This window comes from Macaca mulatta, chromosome 2, assembly GCF_049350105.2.
Source record: "Macaca mulatta isolate MMU2019108-1 chromosome 2, T2T-MMU8v2.0, whole genome shotgun sequence".
Lineage (NCBI taxonomy): Eukaryota > Metazoa > Chordata > Mammalia > Primates > Cercopithecidae > Macaca > Macaca mulatta.
Genome location: NC_133407.1, coordinates 192053960 through 192077167, shown reverse-complemented (window position 1 = coordinate 192077167; position 23208 = coordinate 192053960).

Here is a 23208-nt window from a genome sequence, read left to right as displayed (position 1 = left end):
AATTAATGCAGAGAAGGTCATAAACAAAATGAAAGAGATGAAAACCATGACACGAGAAATACGTGACAAATGCACAAGCTTCAGTAACCGACTCGATCAACTGGAAGAAAGAGTATCTGCGATTGAGGATCAAATGAATGAAATGAAGCGAGAAGAGAAACCAAAAGAAAAAAGAAGAAAAAGAAATGAACAAAGCCTGCAAGAAGTATGGGATTATGTAAAAAGACCAAATCTACATCTGATTGGGGTGCCTGAAAGTGAGGGGGAAAATGGAACCAAGTTGGAAAACACTCTTCAGGATATCATCCAGGAGAACTTCCCCAACCTAGTAGGGCAGGCCAACATTCAAATCCAGGAAATACAGAGAACGCCACAAAGATACTCCTCGAGAAAAGCAACTCCAAGACACATAATTGCCAGATTCACCAAAGTTGAAATGAAGGAAAAAATCTTAAGGGCAGCCAGAGAGAAAGGTCGGGTTACCCACAAAGGGAAGCCCATCAGACTATCAGCAGATCTCTCGGCAGAAACTCTCCAAGCCAGAAGAGAGTGGGGGCCAATATTCAACATTCTTAAAGAAAAGAATTTTAAACCCAGAATTTCATATCCAGCCAAATTAAGTTTCATAAGTGAAGGAGAAATAAAATCCTTTACAGATAAGCAAATGCTTAGAGATTTTGTCACCACTAGACCTGCCTTACAAGAGACCCTGAAGGAAGCACTAAACATGGAAAGGAACAACCGGTACCAGCCATTGCAAAAACATGCCAAAATGTAAAGACCATCGAGGCTAGGAAGAAACTGCATCAACTAACGAGCAAAATAACCAGTTAATATCATAATGGCAGGATCAAGTTCACACATAACAATCTTAACCTTAAATGTAAATGGAATAAATGCTCCAATTAAAAGACACAGACTGGCAAACTGGATAAAGAGTCAAGACCCATCAGTCTGCTGTATTCAGGAGACCCATCTCACACGCAGAGACATACATAGGCTCAAAATAAAGGGATGGAGGAAGATTTACCAAGCAAATGGAGAACAAAAAAAAGCGGGGGTTGGAATACTAGTCTCTGATAACACAGACTTTAAACCATCAAAGATCAAAAGAGACAAAGAAGGCCATTACATAATGGTAAAGGGATCAATTCAACAGGAAGAGCTAACTATCCTAAATATATATGCACCCAATACAGGAGCACCCAGATTCATAAAGCAAGTCCTTAGAGACTTACAAAGAGACTTAGACTCCCATACAATAATAATGGGAGACTTCAACACTCCACTGTCAACATTAGACAGATCAACGAGACAGAAAGTTAACAAGGATATCCAGGAATTGAACTCATCTCTGCAGCAAGCAGACCTAATAGACATCTATAGAACTCTCCACCCCAAATCAACAGAATATACATTCTTCTCAGCACCACATTGTACGTACTCCAAAATCGACCACGTAATTGGAAGTAAAGCACTCCTCAGCAAATGTACAAGAACAGAAATTATAACAAACTGTCTCTCAGACCACAGTGCAATCAAACTAGAACTCAGGACTAAGAAACTCAATCAAAACTGCTCAACTACATGGAAACTGAACAACCTGCTCCTGAATGACTACTGGGTACATAACGAAATGAAGGCAGAAATAAAGATGTTCTTTGAAACCAATGAGAACAAAGATACAATATACCAGAATCTCTGGGACACATTTAAAGCAGTGTGTAGAGGGAAATTTATAGCACTAAATGCCCACAAGAGAAAGCAGGAAAGATCTAAAATTGACACTCTGTAACATCGCAATTAAAAGAACTAGAGAAGCAAGAGCAAACACATTCGAAAGCTAGCAGAAGGCTAGAAATAACTAAGATCAGAGCAGAACTGAAGGAGATAGAGACACAAAAAACTCTCCAAAAAATCAATGAATCCAGGAGTTGGTTTTTTGAAAAGATCAACAAAATTGACAGACCACTAGCAAGACTAATAAAGAAGAAAAGAGAGAAGAATCAAATCGCGCAATTAAAAATGATAAAGGGGATATCACCACCGACCCCACAGAAATACAAACTACCATCAGAGAATACTATAAACACCTCTACGCAAATAAACTGGAAAATCTAGAAGAAATGGATAATTTCCTGGACACTTACACTCTTCCAAGACTAAACTAGGAAGAAGTTGAATCCCTGAATAGACCAATAGCAGGCTCTGAAATTGAGGCAGAGCTATAATTAATAGCCTACCAACCAAAAAAAGTCCAGGACCAGATGGATTCACAGCTGAATTCTACCAGAGATACAAGGAGGAGTTGGTACCATTCCTTCTGAAACTATTCCAATCAATAGAAAAAGAGGGAATCCTCCCTAACTCATTTTATGAGGCCAACATCATCCTGATACCAAAGCCTGGCAGAGACACAACAAAAAAAGAGTATTTTAGACCAATATCCTTGATGAACATCGATGCAAAAATCCTCAATAAAATACTGGCAAACCGGATTCAGCAACACATCAAAAAGCTTATCCAACATGATCAAGTGGGCTTCATCCCTGGGATGCAAGGCTGGTTCAACATTCGCAAATCAATAAACATAATCCAGCATATAAACAGAACCAAAGACAAGAACCACATGATTATCTCAATAGATGCAGAAAAGGCTTTTGACAAAATTCAACAGCCCTTCATGCTAAAAACGCTCAATAAATTTGGTATTGATGGAACGTACCTCAAAATAATAAGAGCTATTTATGACAAACCCACAGCCAATATCATCTTGAATGGGCAAAAACTGGAAAAATTCCCTTTGAAAACTGGCACAAGACGGGGATGCCCTCTCTCACCACTCCTATTCAACATAGTGTTGGAAGTTCTGGCTAGGGCAATCAGGCAAGAGAAAGAAATCAAGGGTATTCAGTTAGGAAAAGAAGAAGTCAAACTGTCCCTGTTTACAGATGACATGATTGTATATTTAGAAAACCCCATTGTCTCAGCCCAAAATCTCCTTAAGCTGATAAGCAACTTCAGCAAAGTCTCAGGATACAAAATTAATGTGCAAAAATCACAAGCATTCTTATACACCAGTAACAGACAAACAGAGAGCCAAATCAGGAATGAACTTCCATTCACAATTGCTTCAAAGAGAATAAAATACCTAGGAATCTAACTTACAAGGGATGTAAAGGACCTCTTCAAGGAGAACTACAAACCACTGCTCAGTGAAATAAAAGAGGACACAAACAAATGAAAGAACATACCATGCTCATGGATAAGAAGAATCAATATCGTGAAAATGGCCATACTGCCCAAGGTAATTTATAGATTTAATGCCATCCCCATCAAGCTACCAATGAGTTTCTTCACAGAATTGGAAAAAACTGCTTTAAAGTTCATATGGAACCAAAAAAGAGCCCGCATCTCCAAGACAATCCTAAGTCAAAAGAACAAAGCTGGAGGCATCACACTACCTGACTTCAAACTATACTACAAGGCTACAGTAACCAAAACAGCATGGTACTGGTACCAAAACAGAGATATAGACCAATGGAACAGAACAGAGTCCTCAGAAATAATACCACACATCTACAGCCATCTGATCTTTGACAAACCTGAGAGAAACAAGAAATGGGGAAAGGATTCCCTATTTAATAAATGGTGCTGGGAAAATTGGCTAGCCATAAGTAGAAAGCTGAAACTGGATCCTTTCCTTACTCCTTATACGAAAATTAATTCAAGATGGATTAGAGACTTAAATGTTAGACCTAATACCATAAAAATCCTAGAGGAAAACCTAGGTAGTACTATTCAGGACATAGGCATGGGCAAAGACTTCATGTCTAAAACACCGAAAGCAACGGCAGCAAAAGCCAAAATTGACAAATGGGATCTCATTAAACTAAAGAGCTTCTGCACAGCAAAAGAAACTACCATCAGAGTGAACAGGCAACCTACAGAATGGGAGAAAATTTTTGCAATCTACTCACCTGACAAAGGGCTAATATCCAGAACCTACAAAGACTCAAACAAATTTACAAGAAAAAAACAAACAACCCCATCAAAAAGTGGGCAAAGGATATGAACAGACATTTCTCAAAAGAAGACATTCATACAGCCAACAGACACATGAAAAAATGCTCATCATCACTGGCCATCAGAGAAATGCAAATTAAAACCACAATGAGATACCATCTCACACCAGTTAAAATGGCGATCATTCAAAAGTCAGGAAACAACAGGTGCTGGAGAGGATGTGGAGAAATAGGAACACTTTTACACTGTTGGTGGGATTGTAAACTAGTTCAACCATTATGGAAAACAGTATGGCGATTCCTCAAGGATCTAGAACTAGATGTACCATATGACCCAGCCATCCCATTACTGGGTATATACCCAAAGGTTTATAAATTATGCTGCTATAAAGACACATGCACACGTATGTTTATTGCAGCACTATTCACAATAGCAAAGACTTGGAATCAACCCAAATGTCCATGAGTGACAGATTGGATTAAGAAAATGTGGCACATATACACCATGGAATACTATGCAGCCATCAAAAAGGATGAGTTTGTGTCCTTTGTAGGGACATGGATGCAGCTGGGAACCATCATTCTTAGCAAACTATCACAAGAACAGAAAACCAAACACCGCATGTTCTCACTCATAGGTGGGAACTGAACAATGAGATCACTTGGACTCAGGAAGGGGAACATCACACACAGGGGCCTATCATGGGGAGGGGGGAGGGGGGAGGGATTGCATTAGGAGTTATACCTGATGTAAATGACGAGTTGATGGGTGCAGCACACCAACATGGCACAAGTATACATATGTAACAAACCTGCATGTTATGCACATGTACCCTACAACTTAAAGTATAATAATAATAAATAAATTAAAAAAAAAAAGTGCTTAATGGACATATCTTTCTGGAAGTTCTCCAGATACTTCCAGTTCCACAAGTTCACTTCATCTTATCCTCCCGATTTATATACTTGAATATTATCTCATATGTTGGCACTATCATCTACATTGTTACACAAAATATACAAGTCATCTTAGAAAACTGCTTCTTATTGTTTCCATTGATCAATTTATAAGACCTTATAGTTTTATTTAAACAAAATTTCTCATATCTAGTGTGTCTTCTTTATCCAAATTAACAAGACCCTAGTTCTGGTTCTCAATGTTATCCTACCTAGATTACTGCAATACTTCCTCACTCAACTTGCCAACTCTAGAATTCCTCCTCTAAATACACATTATCTGTGTTATTTTATTACCTCTGCCTGGAATATCCATTTCCTAATTCTTTCCCAAGTCTTCCTTTCATTGATTATTACTCTCCCATTAAGTTTCAGCCTAGGTGTAATTCTCTTTCACAGAGGGGAGGCTTTCCATATCCCCTTTGTGGACTTTCAGGGGAATCCTGGCCAGGTCAGCTCTGTTTATTTATTCATTTGTTCAGCTTATGTAATCCTTACCTTATTGCATTTAACATTTTCTTTCTACATCTCTCCTTTCAGTGAATTGTCAGCTCCTTAAAGGCAGACATTCTTGAAGCCCTGGCACTGTGAACAATGTCATTTCCATTCTAAGAATTCAGTAAGTGCCAGTTGAAGTAGACTGTCCTCTCATTGCCAGCTCACCTATGCCTGCTTCACCTCATTGACTTCTCGCAAATAAATCTTTCACCTCCTTACTCTTGTCTCTGGGGAGCTTCATTAAAAGTTTTATATTTATGTTTAATGGAAAGAAAAAAATGCACCAGAACTTTAAGCCAGACATTTATCTTCCATTCAATTCAATCAACTTCAGTTAGCCAAGAGGTAAAAATAAGGCCGCTAGTTGAGAAAGGCTACAAAGCCTTTCTCTGTAGGCTCTATAAGGAAGATCAGGCTGAGTAGGGAACAGTAGGATAGCATTAGTGAAGGAATTAAAATTTAATGTGCTGTTAACTTTTGTCCTTTTCAGTTGGCACATCATAATTGTACATATTTATGGGATAAAGAGTGATATTTCAATATATGTCTGCAATATGTAATGAACAAATCAAGGTAATTATCATCTTTATCACCTCAAACTATTATCATTTCTTACTGCTGTGAATATTCAATATCCTCTTTTAGCTTTTTGAAAACACACACTCAATTATCGTTAGCCAGATTCACCCTAGAGTGCTACAAAACAATAGAACTTATTGCTCTCATCTAGCTGCAGGAAGGGACTGGGGCTAGTTACAAGCCAACAGTCTAATTTTACAAAGTCTTTAACCACACATACGAGTACTGTGATAATAAAGCCATTCCAGTCATAAACTTTTATCCTCCTCTTAAAATTGAATGATCTTTGAAAACCCTGCCTTCATGCCAACCACAGTTTCTACGATGTCCTTTTTCTGGGTCCTGTCTTTCATGACCGTTAGCCATTGCCAATTTTCACTTTTTAAAATGCTGGGATGTAGTAACGAGAAAAGCAGATTTCTATTCCTTTCAGGTATTTCTCACTCTTCTTGGCCTTACTTCTAGGTCTCTGCCTATTTTCACCAAATTAACTGTTGATGGCACTTCTTTTCTTTTAGTAAAGATTCCTGTTCTCTTGGTAAGCATCTTGTTTGGAATCACTGTTTTGAGTGGTAATTAGCTCATCAGAGCACTCCATACCAACAGTAAGTTAATATAGTACTTCCTTTACAAATCAGCTACAGTGAACTATATATCTAAATATTTACTATGGCAAATAATATATGAATGAAGATTAGACAACAAATTTTTCCAGACAATAAAATGTTATCTGCATGATGATAAATAAGTACACTGATGTAATTGATATTTTTTCTGTCAAGGTGATGATTTACATCTTCCACTAGGTTCAAAACTGATCCAACGCATGCAACAATATATTTTAGGAAACCTTAACCAGGAAGAGAAAGAGAAATATTTTCTCAGAGAAATGTTCTTCTTGAGAGTAATAAGAAATATTTATAGATAATGTCTGTCTCATGAAAATCCAAAAATAATATTTTGAAATGTTCCATACAAGTTTTTTTCTGGATATCTACTCAAATAATATTAGCACTGCTTAGACATCATGATCCTGTGTCTGCAGGTTTTATTTTATGAAGGAGGCTAACAGATGGAGCTGCCACTTTGTCCTAACAGATTTTCTTAATTTCACAAGAGGTAGCCAGAAAATATAGACTGGAAAGATGCTTTTCCATACACCCACTCAATAGTAGTTACAAAATGTCAAAGGAAAAAACAATAACTCAAGAGTTTTCACTTCTTCAAGCCCCATTTACCAAACCACTAGCATTACTTTGTTGTGCACCACTTAGATTTCCATTATCCCCACTTACAAATGGTACCTGCACAGCTCAGAGACTAAACTATTCCAAAATGTCTTGTTTGCAAATGCTGTCTTGCTTATTTTCCCTTAAACATTGATGAGCTAAATACTTTAAATAAGGAGTCTGATTTACTTTCTTTTGACTTGATGTAAGTGATTATCTGTTTAATGACTCTTAAATATTTAATAAAAATATATGCATTACATAAGTACAATTTTGAAAGTATTAGCCTTAAGTTAATTACTTATGTTTAGTCTTTCCACTTCCTGGGAATATATTACAATAAATATCTTCACTACAATCATGCCATACTTGGGAAATGCATGTTTATTAAAAAAAATTACAGAACTAAGTATTGGTAACTATTCCATAGTAGAACAGGGTATCATTAAAATCACTATATGTGCTATACATGCAGATATAAATGTAGGTATCTTTAGAATGTAAAAATTCATTTTTCCCTTAAAATATTTAGAGGTCTAATTGGATTGGCATAAGTAAACATAAGTAGTATGACTCATAAATATGTGGTTCCATTTTAATATAGTAGTTTTTGAAGTATAATAAGTCAAATTATTTGGTAGCTAAGTTCACAAAATTTTTAATCAAATGAAATGTTCAAGATAAAAATAAGATATATAAAAGATAAGATAAAAATATAAGCTGATATCAGAAACACGCTGTATTATTTAAGATAAAGAATGACTGCAAGTAACAACTTAAATCATGGCGTGCCTTAATAACAGAAGTTTATTTATGTCTGAATAAGTAATATTCTAAGATGGTTTCTGAATTTCTTGCAGCAGAGTAAGACAAGAAAAAAATTGTCATGGTGTAACTTCCTTTTAAGGAAGATTCCTAAATCTCCCACATAAAATTTCAAATTCCTTTGATAGAAATTAGTCACATGGAGCGATCTGGAGGCAAAGGGAGACTGAGCAATGTTCTTAAACTGGATGTCTGTATGTTCAGATACAAGCCAGAGTTTCTAGTAAGAGGGGAAAATGAAAGAATAGACATTGAGGACAACTAAGAGTCTACTGAACTTAAATTTTAATTACTATTTATAGAATCTGCCCTCAGGTAATTTTTAATATTTCATGCTCAGAAATATTAAGCTAATAAAAAATTTTATTTGAATCACAACTGGTAAATGTTTTACTAGGTTAAATAATCTTTTGAAGTGCATAATTCTATTGAACGGGCCAAACATCATATTGTTTACTATTCAGTGAATTCGTTGCCTGATATATTAATATATATTATTGCGAACACTTTTAGGGATAATCAAATTGGATGTTGATTAATTGTTACAACATCCTTGGAGAGGCACCTTTGAGCAATGTGAGAATTATACAGATTGTATTCTGCATTGATGAAGTTAGAAAAAGGTGCTTGAAGAGAGTAAAGTCCTTATGTGATTTTGTGGAGCAGAATGATCAAGAGACTGCTTCCTAGTAATCTGGGGATATTCCTGTTTCATTTACTATACCTTCTGTATAATGTGTTTCACTGTATTCCTTTCTGTGTTTGCTGAGACAGCTTAGCCCAAGTGAAAAGTAAGGGCTTGCATTAACTTCACAATAATAACACTCCTCATTTTTCATGATTAAGTTTGTTATATCTTTACAGCCACTGTTAATGAATTATTTATACTCATTTTCTAAGTAGAAACCCGAGACTCGGACCTTGTAAATCATCTAATAAATCACAAGACTGAAGTCGAAATCGTGAACCGATGGACCTCAGTGGTGTTTTTGCATACCGTTGCTTCCAGAAGACACGAGGTTCTTTTTCATTTTTCTTAGGCTTCTTCTACACTAGAGCAGAGTACACTTTAACTTCAAGGAGTGAGGTTTTTTGTTTGTTTGTTTTTGGTTTTTTCTTTTCTCTTTTTTTTTTTTTTTAACAGCTTCTCTTATTAAGTTCAGTGTTTGTGTAATAGGGACTACTTTTTTTGAAATATATTACTGTGTTTTCTCATTCACATTTCTTTACATATCCTTTTTCTCTAGTGATTCAGAGCAAGTGTTTTCTCAGAGCTGGCTTGGGAGATCTGGTGATTAAATTTTCAGAAATCTTGCAAACTGGTTGTTAAATGGAGGCATATTAAAAATTAAATTCTGGCTGGGTGCGGTGGCTGACACCTGTAATCCCAGTACTTTGGAAAGTCAGGGTAGGCGGATCACTTGAGGCCAGGAGTTCGAGACCAGTCTGGTCAACATGGCGAGAAACCCCATCTCTACTAAAAATACAAAAATTAGCCAGGCATGGTGGCGTGCCCCTGTAGTCCCAGTTACTCGAAGGCTGAGGCATGAGAAGCGCTTGAACCCAGGAGGTGGAAGTTGCAGTAAGTCGAGCTCTCCTGCCACTGCACTTCAGCCTAGGAGACAGAGGGAGACTCTGTCTCAAAATAAATAAATAAATAAAAATATAAATAAATAAGTTAAAATTAAATTCAATGAATTTACAACTAACAAACTATATTAAAACAAAAGTGATAATTACAACTCATCTTTCTTAATTATTGTATTGTTTTATTAGTATCTATCCTTGAGAATGATCATGTGCTGAGGAGTAGAGTGCATATTTTGCAGCCATTGCATGAAATTATTTTCTAAATATCTATTATGTCCATTTGGTCTATAGTACTGATTAAATCCAATGTTTCTTAGTTGATTTATGTCTGGGTGATCTGTCCAGTGCTGAAGGTGGGATGTTGAAGTCTCCAACTATTATTGTATTTGGATCTATCTTTTTTTTTAGCCCCAGTAAGATTTGTATTATATATCTGTGTTTTACAGTATTGGGTGTTTAGATATTTATGGTTGCTACATCCTCCTGCAGAATTGACCCCTTTATCATTATATGATGACCTTCTTTTTTTTATTATTATTTTTATTTATTTATTTATTTTGAGACAGAGTCTTGCTCTGTCGCCCAAGCTGGAGTGAGTGGCGCCATCTCGGCTCACTGCAAGCTCCGCCCCCGGGGTTGCCGCCATTCTCCTGCCTCAGCCTCCCGAGTAGCTGGGACTACAGGCGCCGCCACAACGCCTGGCTAGTTTTTTTTTTTTTTTTGTATCTTTAGTAGAGAAATGGTTTCACCGTGTTAACCAGGATGGTCTCGATTTCCTGACCTCGTGATCTACCCGCTTCGGCCTCCCAAAGTGCTGGAATTACAGGTATAATGACCTTCTTTTATAGTTTTTGTCTTGAAATATATTATATTTGATGTAAGTATAGGTACTTATGTTCTTTTCTGGTTTTTATTTTCATGAAATATCTTTTTCCATCCCCTAAGTGTGTCTTTATATGCAAAGTGTGTTTCTGTAGGCAACAGATTGTTGGGTCTTGTTTTTTATCCATTTAGCCTCTCTATTTATGTTCCATGTTATTATTGATAAGGAATGGACTTGCTATTGCCATTTTCAAGTTTATTTTCTGGTTTTGAGGTCTTCCCTTCCTTCCTTCTTGTTTTTTCTTTTTGTGAAAATGATTTTATCTGGTGGTGTGTTTTAACCTTTTTCTTTACATTTTTTGTGTATCTTTTGTAGGCTTTTTCAAAATTTAAGATTACCATGAGGCTTGCAAATAACATCTTATAACACATTATTTTAAACTTATGACAACTCTGATTGCAAAAACAAACAACCTTACAAACAAGAAAAGGGAAAATTAATTAAAGCTATACATATTAACTGCATCACACTTGCTTTTTAACTCATTTCTATTTATATCCAATTATACTATATCTTAAAAAGATGTTATATTATACTTACTATTTTTGATCAGTTTATCTCCTAGTCTTCCTACTTGTTATGATTAGTTTACACACCACATTTACAGTGTTATAATGTTCTGTATTAGTCTGTTCACTTACTGTGACCAGTGAGTTTTGTACCTTCAGATGAATTCTTATGGCTCATTAACATCCTTTCCTTTCAGACTAAAGAACTTCTTTAGCATTTCTTGTAGCATAGGTCTGGTGTTGACAGAAGTCCCTCAGCTTTTCTTTCTCTGGGAAAGTATTTCTCTTTCATGTTTGAAGAATATTTTCACTGGATATAATATTCTAGAATAAAATCTTTTTTTTCCCTTTAGCCCTTTAAGTATGTCACACCACTCTCTACTGGCCTGCAATGTTTCCCGGGAGCAATCTACTGCTAGACATATTGGAACTCCTTTATAGGTTTTTTGTTTGTTTCTTTTTATTTTATTTCTCTTGCTGCTTTTAGGATCCTTTCTTTATCCTTGACCTTTGGGTGTTTAATTATTAAACACCTTCAGGTAGTCTTATTTGGGTTAATCTGCTTGGTGCTCTATAACCTTTTTGTACTTGAATATCAGTATCTTTCTCTAGGTTTAAAAATTTTGTTAATATCTCTTTGAAAAGCTTTGTATCTTGATATCTTAATATCTTTCTCTAACTTACTCTTTAAGGGCAATATCTCTTATATACACCATTTGGAAGCTTTTTTTAAGAACTGGTAGGTGTGCTTCTATCTTTGAAAAAAAATTCTGCTGTGATCTCTTTCTCTACTTCCTCTTTAAGGCCAATATCTTTTATATATGCCATTTGGAGACTTTTTAAGAACTTGTAGGTGTGCTTCTATCTTTGAAAAATTTTCTATCATGATCTCTTTCTCTGCCTCCTCTTTAAGGCCAATGTCTTTTATATATGCCATTTGGAGGTTTTTTTCAAGAACTTGTAGATGTGCTTCACTCTTTTTTATTCATTTTTTTTTTTACTCTGCTGACTATGTATTTTCAAATACAGTGTCTTCAAGTTCTCTAATTCTTTCTTCTGCTTGATCAATTCTGCTATTGTAAGATTCTGATACATTCTTCAGTTTGTCAATTGAATTTTTAGCTCCAGAATTTCTGCTTTATTCTTTTTAATTATTGCAATCTATTTGTTAAATTTATGTGAAAGGATTCTGAATTGCTTCTGTGTATTCCCCTGGATTTGGTTGAGCGTTCTCAAAACAGTTATTTTGAATTCTCTGTCTGAAAGGCCTTATTCCAGAATTGATCACTAGTTCTTTATTTAATTTGTTTGGTGAGCTCATGTTTTCCTGGATGGGCTTAATGTTTGTAGATGTTTCTCAATGTCCGGGTATTGAAGAGTTAGGTATTTATTCCAATCTTTGCAGTCTGGACTTGTTTGTATCCATCCTTGAGAAGCCTTTATAAGTATTTGAAGGGAATCGAGTGTTGTGATCTAAGTCTTTGGTCACTGCAGACATGTGTGCATTAGGGGGCACCCCAAGCCCAGTAATGCTGTGACTCTTACAGATTCATAGAGGTACTGTCTATGTGATCTTGGGTAAAATCCAGGAGAATTCCCTGGATTACCAGGCAGAGTCTCTTGTTCTCTTTCTTTATTTTCCCCCAAATAAACAAGAGTCTGTCTGTCTCTGTGCTGAGCTGTCTACAATTGGCAGACGGGTGATGCAAGCACTCTGGTGGCCACTACTACTGGGATTCTGCTGGATTACACCTGAAACCAGTCTCCTTTGGGTCTCCTTTGCCCAAGGACTCTTAATTAGCAGGTGATAAATCCTGCCAGTACTGGTTCTTTTCCTTCTGGAAGGCAGGTTCCCTTTTGCCCAGGATGAGTCTAGCAATGCTGTCCCTGAGTTAAGGCTTGGGATTAGGGGCTTTAGAAATCTGTTTGGTGCTTTATTTTACTGGGGCTGAACTGGCACCTAGGTAGCAAGACAAATCTTCTTTACTTTTCCCTCTCCTTTCTTCAAGCAGAACCAATCTCTGCCCATGTTCACCACCACCCCAGGCCCATGGCAACTATAGCCTAGCTACTACTGACATTTCAAGACCCAAGGGCTGCTTATTTAGCAGGTAATGAGTCCTGCCAAGCCTGGGTCCGTCCCTTCAGGGCAGTGGGATCCCTTCTGGTCCAAGATGGGCATAAAAGTGGTTTCCAGGAGTTAAGACTTGGAACTGAAGACTTTGAATGTTTATTTAGTGTTTTATTTTACTGTGACTGAGCTGTTATCCAGGTTGCAAGATACAGGCCTTTTTACTCTTCCCTCTCTTCCCAGACCTGTGAGCAGCACTACCTAGAGTTGGAGGAGGGATAGCACAAGCACTCCCTTGACCACCTTAACTGATATTTCACTGGGTCACGTCCACCCCAAGTCCAGTGGGTCTCAGCCCAGCACAATACCAGGGCTTGCTCAGAAATTGCAGTCCTTGTGGCATAGACTGCTTTTCAGTCTTATTTAGAACTCCAGGGCACTTTAGCCTACAGTGATGGGGCTAGCCAGAACTCAGATTCCAGCCACTGGGATGAACAATACCCCTCTGGCTAGAGCTGGTCTAAATTCTCCTTCCATGGGCCCTAGTTGAACTCTGCTCTGTGTTGCTTTCTGCTGTGACAGGACAGCACAGAGTTTCAATGCAAAGTCCCCAAAATCACTCTACTCTTCCTCTCCCAAGTACTCAGATTATCTCTCCCCACATGACAGGTACCACTGTTGGAGGATCGGGGAATGGTGGTGTCAGCAATTCAAGACTCTTTCCTACCTTCTTCCATGCCTCTTTGGTTGATGTGATGTTACAAATCAAGTGTCATTGCTCATCTCATTTTAGTTTCTTTTGAAGGCAATTTCTTGTGTAGATAGTTGTTCAATTTGGTGTTTCTGTGTGAGGAACAATTACTGGAGGCTTCTGTTCACCCATCTTCCTCCACCTGCTCTATCTCTTTGTTTAATGTGGCTCCTAGAAAGTGTAAAATAGCATACATAGTTAATATTTGTGGTTTGGATTATATTTTAAGAAAGACTGCCAATCTGGATAAATAACCCTGATTGAGTATTCCTCTCACATGTGCTCTGTAGGGGTCTAGAAATTTCTTAGTTCTCTGGTGGAGTAGTATGTAGAACTAACAAACAAATGAGCAGACGGGCAGAGGTTTTAGATAAGGATGACTGCCAAGATCAAAGACTGAAGGCAACGACTGAGTCCCTTGGCTGAGTCGAGAGCAGTAAATGCAGTCTTACAGTTCAAAGATCACAATAAGTCTCTTACATTACAACTGAATTCAGAAGGGGCAAAACTGGAAATGCAGAGGTAAGAACGGCAGCACCTACCAAAGAACAGCATGGATTTCCATCACAGTCTCAAATCTGTACGTTTCAACCTAAGCCTTTTGTCCCCTTGCTGAAATGAGAGCTTATGAGCTCAACTCACTATCTTGTGGCAATAAAGCTTTGGGGGTCTTGACCAAAACAGAGAAATAACTCTATCTCTATATTCTTGTACATGTATAAAATTCAAACATAAATATCTCTTTCAAGAGAAATAATCTCAATTTTACGTTAACATAACTGTTAGTAGGTACTTTTCATGTGAATTATAATCACTATCTCTGATACCTAGATTAAAAATAAATCACAATAATAGGTTCAGAGTTTTAGTAAAGATCTCTTTTCAAGTGCCATGTCATCATGATGAATTCTGGAATCATAATAACCTTCCAAGATCAAACATTAAGTTGTCCACTGATTTATATTCACAAATTTTGGTAAATTCCATGATTATTAAGTTGATCTTAAAACTCTCATTTAAAATTTAATTATTTGCTATATTGAAAATATTATTTAAAGATATGAGAATCATCCTATGATTACACATCAATACAACAGTAAAATATTTGCTTCCAAATGTTAAATATTGGTTTGCATTTTGATGATTTCCACATACAAATTAATCATTTTATTATTAAGAATATTCTTATCTTTAAAAAGTGATTTCTTCTATCCTCCACAATTAACTAGTTTTTATCTTTAAAAATGTCCTTTTAAAATCATCTCATAAAGATGGTGCAATTAAGAGACATTACTTAAAACAAAACATAGTTTTATTATTTTGATACCTGTAAAAGAAGCACATGCTTTTGGAGCCTTCTTTTCAAATCACAATACGGTTATTTTAGACCCAACTATATTAAAAGGTATGAAAACAGTTAATTATCTGTTAATTGTCATCAGCCATGCTGTCATCTTGTGAATTTTAAAATGAAACAAATTAAAATATAAACTATAATAATCCAGAGGCCTCTTTGTTATGGTTCTATGTTTGTTTATGTTACAGTTAATAAATAAACCAATTGTCGATGTGATAGCAATAAGTCAGGAGATGGGGATTTTGTTTGATAATGTAACTTTCAGGGGAGAAAAAGAAAGCATAGATCAAATCAAAGTCATTTCAAGGTACATTATTTTGGAATTTATTCATACAAATATATTCTACATCGGTTTGGCAAGGAATAAAAATACTTTGAGGCCCTAGGCCAGGGACTATATTACTTGTTATTCCTTGCATCTCTTCCATTGAACACCTATCAGAAAATTTGAGATAAATTTTGGGTGAGCGTGGGAGAAGCAACTGTTAAGGCTTGAAAATGGCATAAAGACTCCCAAATTAATAATTTAGCTTTTCAGATGTATATTTCTATAAGAACAAAAATTAAAGATGATGTTTTTAGAATATTTTCTTTGATTAAAATATTGTTTATGGTGAATAGTGGGACTGTCAAGCTACTGTCACAGAAATCAGGTCTCAGTGCCAATAACAACAGGTTTTCTAATATTTTCACATTCCTTGAATCCTCAAGTTTGGGAGTAAAGACAGAATTTACTCTGCAGTTTTGGAAGCTATGGATAAGAGAACATGCAGTTCTCCCCAACAACAACAACAAAAAAATATTTTGAAACTGTTTTATGGAAATTTTATTTGAAGCCGAATATATGTTGATGTGAAGTAAAAATATTTAAGCTTTGGGAAGACACAATACTTCAAATTATTCCAAACTCTAAAGAACAGTATAAAAAATTACATAGATAATATTCAGTAGGTAAAGCAGAAGGAGCCCAGCCTATGGCTTCAAAAAGCAATATTTTGAGCTTTTAAAATGTGACATGGCCCCAAGCAAGCCACTGAGCTTCTCTGAACCTAGATTCCATTTATGTGAAATAAAAGTAACAATTCCTACCTAATCTACTTCACCTTATTGTGAAATACACATAAGGAAATACATGTGAAAGACTCGGTAAATTTTATATTTTATTGATGATAGATCATCATTGCATCATGAACTTATGTTGCTCTTACAAGTTTTAACTATTTGTGGGCTTTTCAAGCAAATACTTCTGAAGGGTTTACAACAGACTTTACACAACTAGGAATCTGGGATATATTAAGATTTTTTTTTCCTCTTCTTTTCCTTCCCTTTCATTTTCTTTCTCACATTTTAGGGAAAGAAAAGATAAAAATATAAACAATTTCACTCAAAAGAGAGCAGCATACATTTTCCTATATTGAAGACATTACCTGGATAAAGCAAAAGGATAAGAAAAATTAAAGAAGATGCTGAGTATTTGGAAAAGATTGAGTTATTGAAATAAATATGTTGCTCAGTAGAAGAGTGAACACACTTAATGTAGAAAAGAGAAACAATTAATGCTAGAAAATACTAAACCAAAAGTTCCTATGGCTATTAAATTCCATAGAATGGCTTTGCCTTAATTAACATGAAGAGATAAGGTCATTCTCATGTAACAAACAAATTAGTAAGTAATATTAGTAACAAATGAAAGATTCACCTAAAGTTCTAGTTTTATGACCCTCTACTAATTTCCATATGCTCAATATATCCTGAAAGTCATATATATGGCTTTCTTCTTATCCAAGTTTATTTTTTTATCTCACTCCAAGTTTAAATTTTAAAAATTAATCCTTATTTTTGTTCACTTGTAAGTTCATGGACTTATAATTCTATCGAATTGCTGGAACTACAAGAAAAATATTTGCATCTAAGAAGAAAGAAAAATAAGAATTATATTCTTTCCTCTGTACCTGGTTTAACTGATGGATTGAACCATGAGAAATCCACACATTTGACTCAATTTACTTTATTGCTGTTCCTCTAGTCACTGCTTTCCTGGCCTTTCCATAGTCTCTTGCCCTTAGCAAATGCCTGCTTTTCATGGCAGACATGTCAACCGTTCTAAATGATGATTGAAGCTCCTTCACTTGACTCAGTTGAGGGAGGAGGCAGCCACAAAGCACATAAAATCTTTCTCTAGGAAACTTCTGTATCAATTAGTTTTCCATTTATTCCCTTGAGGTAGGTGATGAGCTGCAGGTCACAAATTCCCTGTCACAATACCATATATAAGATGTTCTGAATCTGTGCCTCGGTTCTTTTGTTCTTTTTGCCTTTGAGCTTCTCTGTGTCAACAGGACAAATTTTAAACATCTCATTTAGCAATCGTTGTTTAGACTTACACTGTAAAATCTAAAGCTGTATAAATAATGCAGTTCCCACTAAAAACAAATTCTTAGTTAAAAGGCAACTTCTATATCTAAAAGTTTCCAGAAATTAATTGTGCTGTCAGTATTTCCTTTTGCTTTATATTTATTTTCTATTAAGAAAAAGTTTCCTTCCCAGCATGTTGCCAGATATATTCTATAATTACACATGTAAACCTCATAATATAGAGTAATTTTGATTGCCTACCCTTTTTATGCCATTCTTTGAAGAGTATTCTTTGCCATTTCTGTCTTGTGGGGTTGTATCAGGAGAAGAGGTTAAAAGTGTCCACCTATCCAACAAGTGTGTAGGTAGAAGTTGTCATCATACTTTGTCGGTCGTTCTGATGAATAGAAGTTTCTGTTTTATTTTGCTGGAAGCTCTGGACTCATCAATGCTCAATTAGCTGTTCTTCCCACCATAGCACATGCTTCTCAGTAGAGAAAAGAAATTCTCTCTTACATGCTTGACAAGGATTATTTAACTTAATTATCACAACAACCCTGGTTGTATTGTGTGATGCTGAGGTTAGGTACAAATGATCCAATCTCCAGGACCAAGCATAGTACCAGACAGTTTTTCAGCCATTTCCTCTCTCCTTCCCGCTTCTAGTAGTCCCTACGGTCTATTTTTGCCATCTTTATACCCACAAGTACCCTATATTTAGTTTCCACTTACAAGTAAGAACATATGGCATTTAATTTTTTATTCCTGTCTTATTTGGCTTAGGATAATGGCCTCCAGCTACATCCATGCTGCTGCAAAGAACATAATTTCATTCTTTTTTATGACTGCATAGTATCCCATGGTGTATATGTACCACATTTCTTTTATCCAATCCACTGTTGATGGGCATCTAAGTTGATATCATGTCTTTGCTATTGTGAATAGTGCTGCCATGGACATGCACGGGCATCTTCATTTTTGATAGAATGATTTGTTTTCTTTTGGAAATATACCCATTACGAAGTTGCTGGATCAAATGGTAGTTCTAAGTTCTTTGAGAAATCTCGAAAGTGCTCTCCCCGGTGGCTGAATTAATTTACACATTCACCAACAGCATATAAAGGTTCCCCTTTCTCCACACCATCATCAGCATCTGTTTTTTGACTTTTTAAATGTTCATGTTTATTTTTAAGTTCTGGGATCCATGTGCAGAATGTGCAGGTTTGTTACATAGGTAAATATGTGCCATGGTGGTTTGTTGCACCTATCAACCCCTCACCTGGGTATTAAACCCAGCATACCTTAGCTCTTTTTCCTAATGCTCTTTCTCCCCCTACCTCAGCCTCTGACACGCACCAGTGTGTGTTGTTCCCCTTCCTGTGTCTATTGTTCTCATTGTTCAGATCCCACTTATAAGTGAGAACATGCGGTGTTTGGTTTCCTGTTTCTGCGTTAGTTTGCTGAGGATAATGGCTTCTAGCTCCATCCAAGTCTCTGCAAATGACATCATCTTGCTCCTTTAAAGGTCGCATAGTATTCCATTGTGTGTATGTGCCACATTTTCTTTATCTAGCCTATCATTGATGGGCATTTGGGTTGATTCCAAGTCTTTGCTATTGTGAATAGTGCGGCAATGAATGCACATAAGCATGTATCTTTGAAATATAATGATTTTATATTTCTTTGGGTATATGCCCAGTAATGGGATTGCTGAGATAAATGGTATTTTTGGTTCTAGATCTGTTAGGAACTGCCACACCTTCTTCAACAATGGTTGAACCAATTTACATTCCCACTGACAGTGTAAAAGTGTTCCTATTTCTCTGTAACCTTGCCAGCCTCTGTTGTTTTTTGACTTTTTAAAAATTGCCATTCTGATTGGCATGAGATAGTGTCTCATTGTGGTTCTGATTTGCATTTCTCTAATGATCAGTGATGTTGACCTTTTTTTCATATGTTTGTTGGCCACATGAATGTCTTCTTTAGGAAAGTGACACTTCATGTCCTTTGCCCCTTTTTTAAATGGAGTTATTTGTTTTTTTCTTGTAAATTTATTTAAGTTCCTTGTAGATTATTATTCTAGATATTAGACCTTTGTCAGATGGATAGATTGCAAAAATTTTCTCACACTCTGTAGGTTGCCTGTTCAGTCTGATGACAATTTATTTTGCTGTGTAGAAGCTCCTTAGTTTAATTAGATCCCATTTGTCAAGTTTTGCTTTTGTTGCAATTACTTTTGGTGATTTTGTCATAAAATTGTTGCTTATGCCTATGTCTTAAATGGTATTGCCTAGATTTTCTTCTAGGGTTTTTATAGTTTTGGGTTTTACATTTAAATCTTTAATAATAACAATAGCCTCTCTGACTGGTGTGAGATAGAGTCTCATTATGGTTTTGATTGGTACTTCTCTGATGATTAGTGATGGGGAGCATTTTTTTTCATATGTTTGTTGGCTGCTTGTATGTTTTCTTTTGAGAAGTATCTTTTTATGTATTTGGCCTATTTTTAATGAGGTTATTTGTTTTTTCCTTTTTCATGAAGTTCTTTATAAATTCTGGTTATTAGACCTTTTTCAGATGCATCGTTTGCAAATTTTTTTTTTTTTTTTTTTTTTTTTCCCCAAACACTGCCTTTAGCTTTGCTCTTTGGGCTTAGAATTGTTTTGGCTATTCTGACTTTTTAAAGTGTTTCATATGAATTTTAGATTTTTTTTTCAATTCTGTGAAAAATGACATTGGTATTTTGATAGGAATAGCATTGAATCTGTATATTGCCCTAGACAGTATGGTCATTGTAACAATATTGATTCTGCCAAAACATAATCATAGAATATTTGTGTGTGTCATCTGCAATTTCTTTTAACAGTGTTTTGTCATTCTCCTTGTAGAGATCTTTCATCTCCTTGGTTAGATGTATTTCTGGGGATTTTATTTTTGTGTGTATGGCTATTACAAATGGGATTGCATTATTGCTTTGGCACTGAGCTTGAATGTTATTGGTGTATAGAAATGTTACTGATTTTTGTACGCATTGAGTTTGTATCCTGAAACTTTAATAAAGTTGTTTTATTAGTTCCAGGAGCTTTTTGGCAGAGTTGATAGGCTTCTCTGGGTGCCGAATCATATTCTTAGTGAAAACAGAAAATTTAACTTCTTTCCTTTTTTTTTATTTAGATGCCTTTTGTTTCTTTCTCTTGACTGATTTCTCTGACTAGCACTTCCAGTACTATGTTGACTAGGAGTGGTGAGCATGAGAATCCTCGTCTTGTTGCAGTTCTCAAGGGAAATACTTCCAGCTTTTTCCCATTCGGTAACATGTTGCCTGTGGGTTTTCATAGATGGTTCTTATTATTTTGAGGTTTGTTCCTTTGGTGTCTAGTTTGTTGGGTTTTTTTTTTTTTTTAATCATGAAAGGATGTTGGATTATATTGAAATCTTTTTTCACATCTGTAGAGATGGTCATACAATCTTTGTTTTTAATTGTGTGTGTGTGGTGAATCACATTTATTGACTTATGTATGTTGAATCAAACTTATATCCCAGGAATGAAGCCTACTTTATCATGGTGAGTTAACTTTGATGTGTGCTGTTGAATTTGATTTGTTAGCATTTTGTTAAGGATTTTCGGGTCTATGTTCAGCAAGTATATTGGCTTGTAGTTTTCTTTCCCTCACTGTGTCTTTGCCAGCTTTTCATATCAGGGCAATGCTGGCTTCGTAGAATGAGTTAGGCAGGTGTCCCTCCTATTCAATTTTTGGGAATAATTTTAGTAGAATTCTACTTGTATGTCTGGCAGAATTTGGCCATGAATTCATCTGGTTCAGAGCTTTTTCTCATTGGCAAGATTTTTTTTTTTCTGATTCAATTTCAGAACTTGACATTGGTCTGTTTAGTCTTGCAATCTTGGGAGGTTGTGTTTTTCCAGGAGTTTATGCTTTGTCTCTAGATTTTCTAGTTTTTATGTGTAGAAGTGTTCATGACAGCCTCTGAGGATTTTTTGCATTTCTGTAGGGTCAATTGCAATGTCATCTTTATCGTTTCTGATTGTGCTTATTTGGTTCTCTTCTCTTTCTGCATTCTTAATCCAACTAGCAGTCTATTTATCTTGTTTATCCTTTAGTTTCATTGATTCTTTTTATGGATTTTTGGGTCTCAATTCTGTTCAGTTTGGCACAAGACCAGTATTTCTAGAGGTAATGTAATGCTCTGAGCCTTCACTCCATCCAAGGGAAGTAAAAAAGCAAAAACAACAATATTTTTTTCTGATTTTATGTATGTGTGTATGTGTTTTTAAGTGTAGTTTAATTTGTGATTTAAAGCTCAGCAGCATTGTTGACACTTTGCTCTTGCTCTTCCTTCACACATCCATTACATTTCCATGGATTGTTTTTTTAAAACATACTGTTGCAGAGCTTTTATTGTTTGAGGCTTGGATTACCCAGTAACCTATGCTAACAATACTCCTTGTCTTCATTTTTTAATTTCTTCAACTTCCTGACTTCCATTATCAAGTTATTATTCACAAATCACATTTTCCTCCTCCTTCTCCCACTTGAAAAATTTTTGTCTTAGTGCCCGTAAGACAGATTTTATGTTTTATCTTATAATCTTTCACAATTTATGATGACAGATCTTTCTCTTTTCCGTCAACTTTGCAGGACACATTTTTCTGTGCTCCAGTATATTTTTTTCTTTACATGTTACTACAAACATCAGGCACTTTCCTATTTCCATCTTTGATTTTACCAAAGTCCTCAACCTTTTCTTTCATATCCTTTTCCTTTTCTTATGTTTAAACAATAGTTATTAGTCAAAATACGCAAATAAAATGGCACTGGTTCAGGAATGAGGCCATCTTTGTGTATTGTTGGCATTAAAGACATTTTAAGAAACATTACAAACTACAAAAACAAAAGAATATATCCTCAAAGACAAAGTCAATGTTTTCTTCTGTGCGATCTTAGTACATTATTTTACTCGGTCTTGTTTCCTCATTTTAAAAATGGTATACTCTAGTCAGGCTTGGTGGCTCACACCTGTAATTCCAACACTATGGGAGGTTGAGGCGAGTGGATCACCTGAGGTCAAGAGTTAGAGACCAGCCTTGCCAACATGGTGAAACCCCATCTCTCCTAAAAATACAAAAGTTAGCTGGGCATGGTGGCATATCCCCAGCCGCTTGGGAGGCTGAGGCAGGAGAATCTCTTGAACTTGGGAGGCGGAGGTTGCAGTGAGCCGAGATTGTGCCACTGTATTCCAGCCTGGGTGACAGAGCAAGACTCTCTCAAAAAAAGAAAAAAAAAAGGTATGCTCAGATTAGACTGCATCTGTCTTTGGTCCTACTTCTAATATTTTATTAATCTAGTCTCTTATATGAACTTTTCCTTGAATAATCCAGCAAAATTACTACTGCCATTACCAAATTAACATTTTCAAATCATGTTTAAATTCTTATAGCACTGCCTAAAGGTCCTCCTCTATATTCACTTATTTAACACGTATTCTTTATTCCTCTGAATTACCAGCTTAAGTTTGCTGAAGACTGATATAATGCTTCTAGTAGGATACATATACACCTC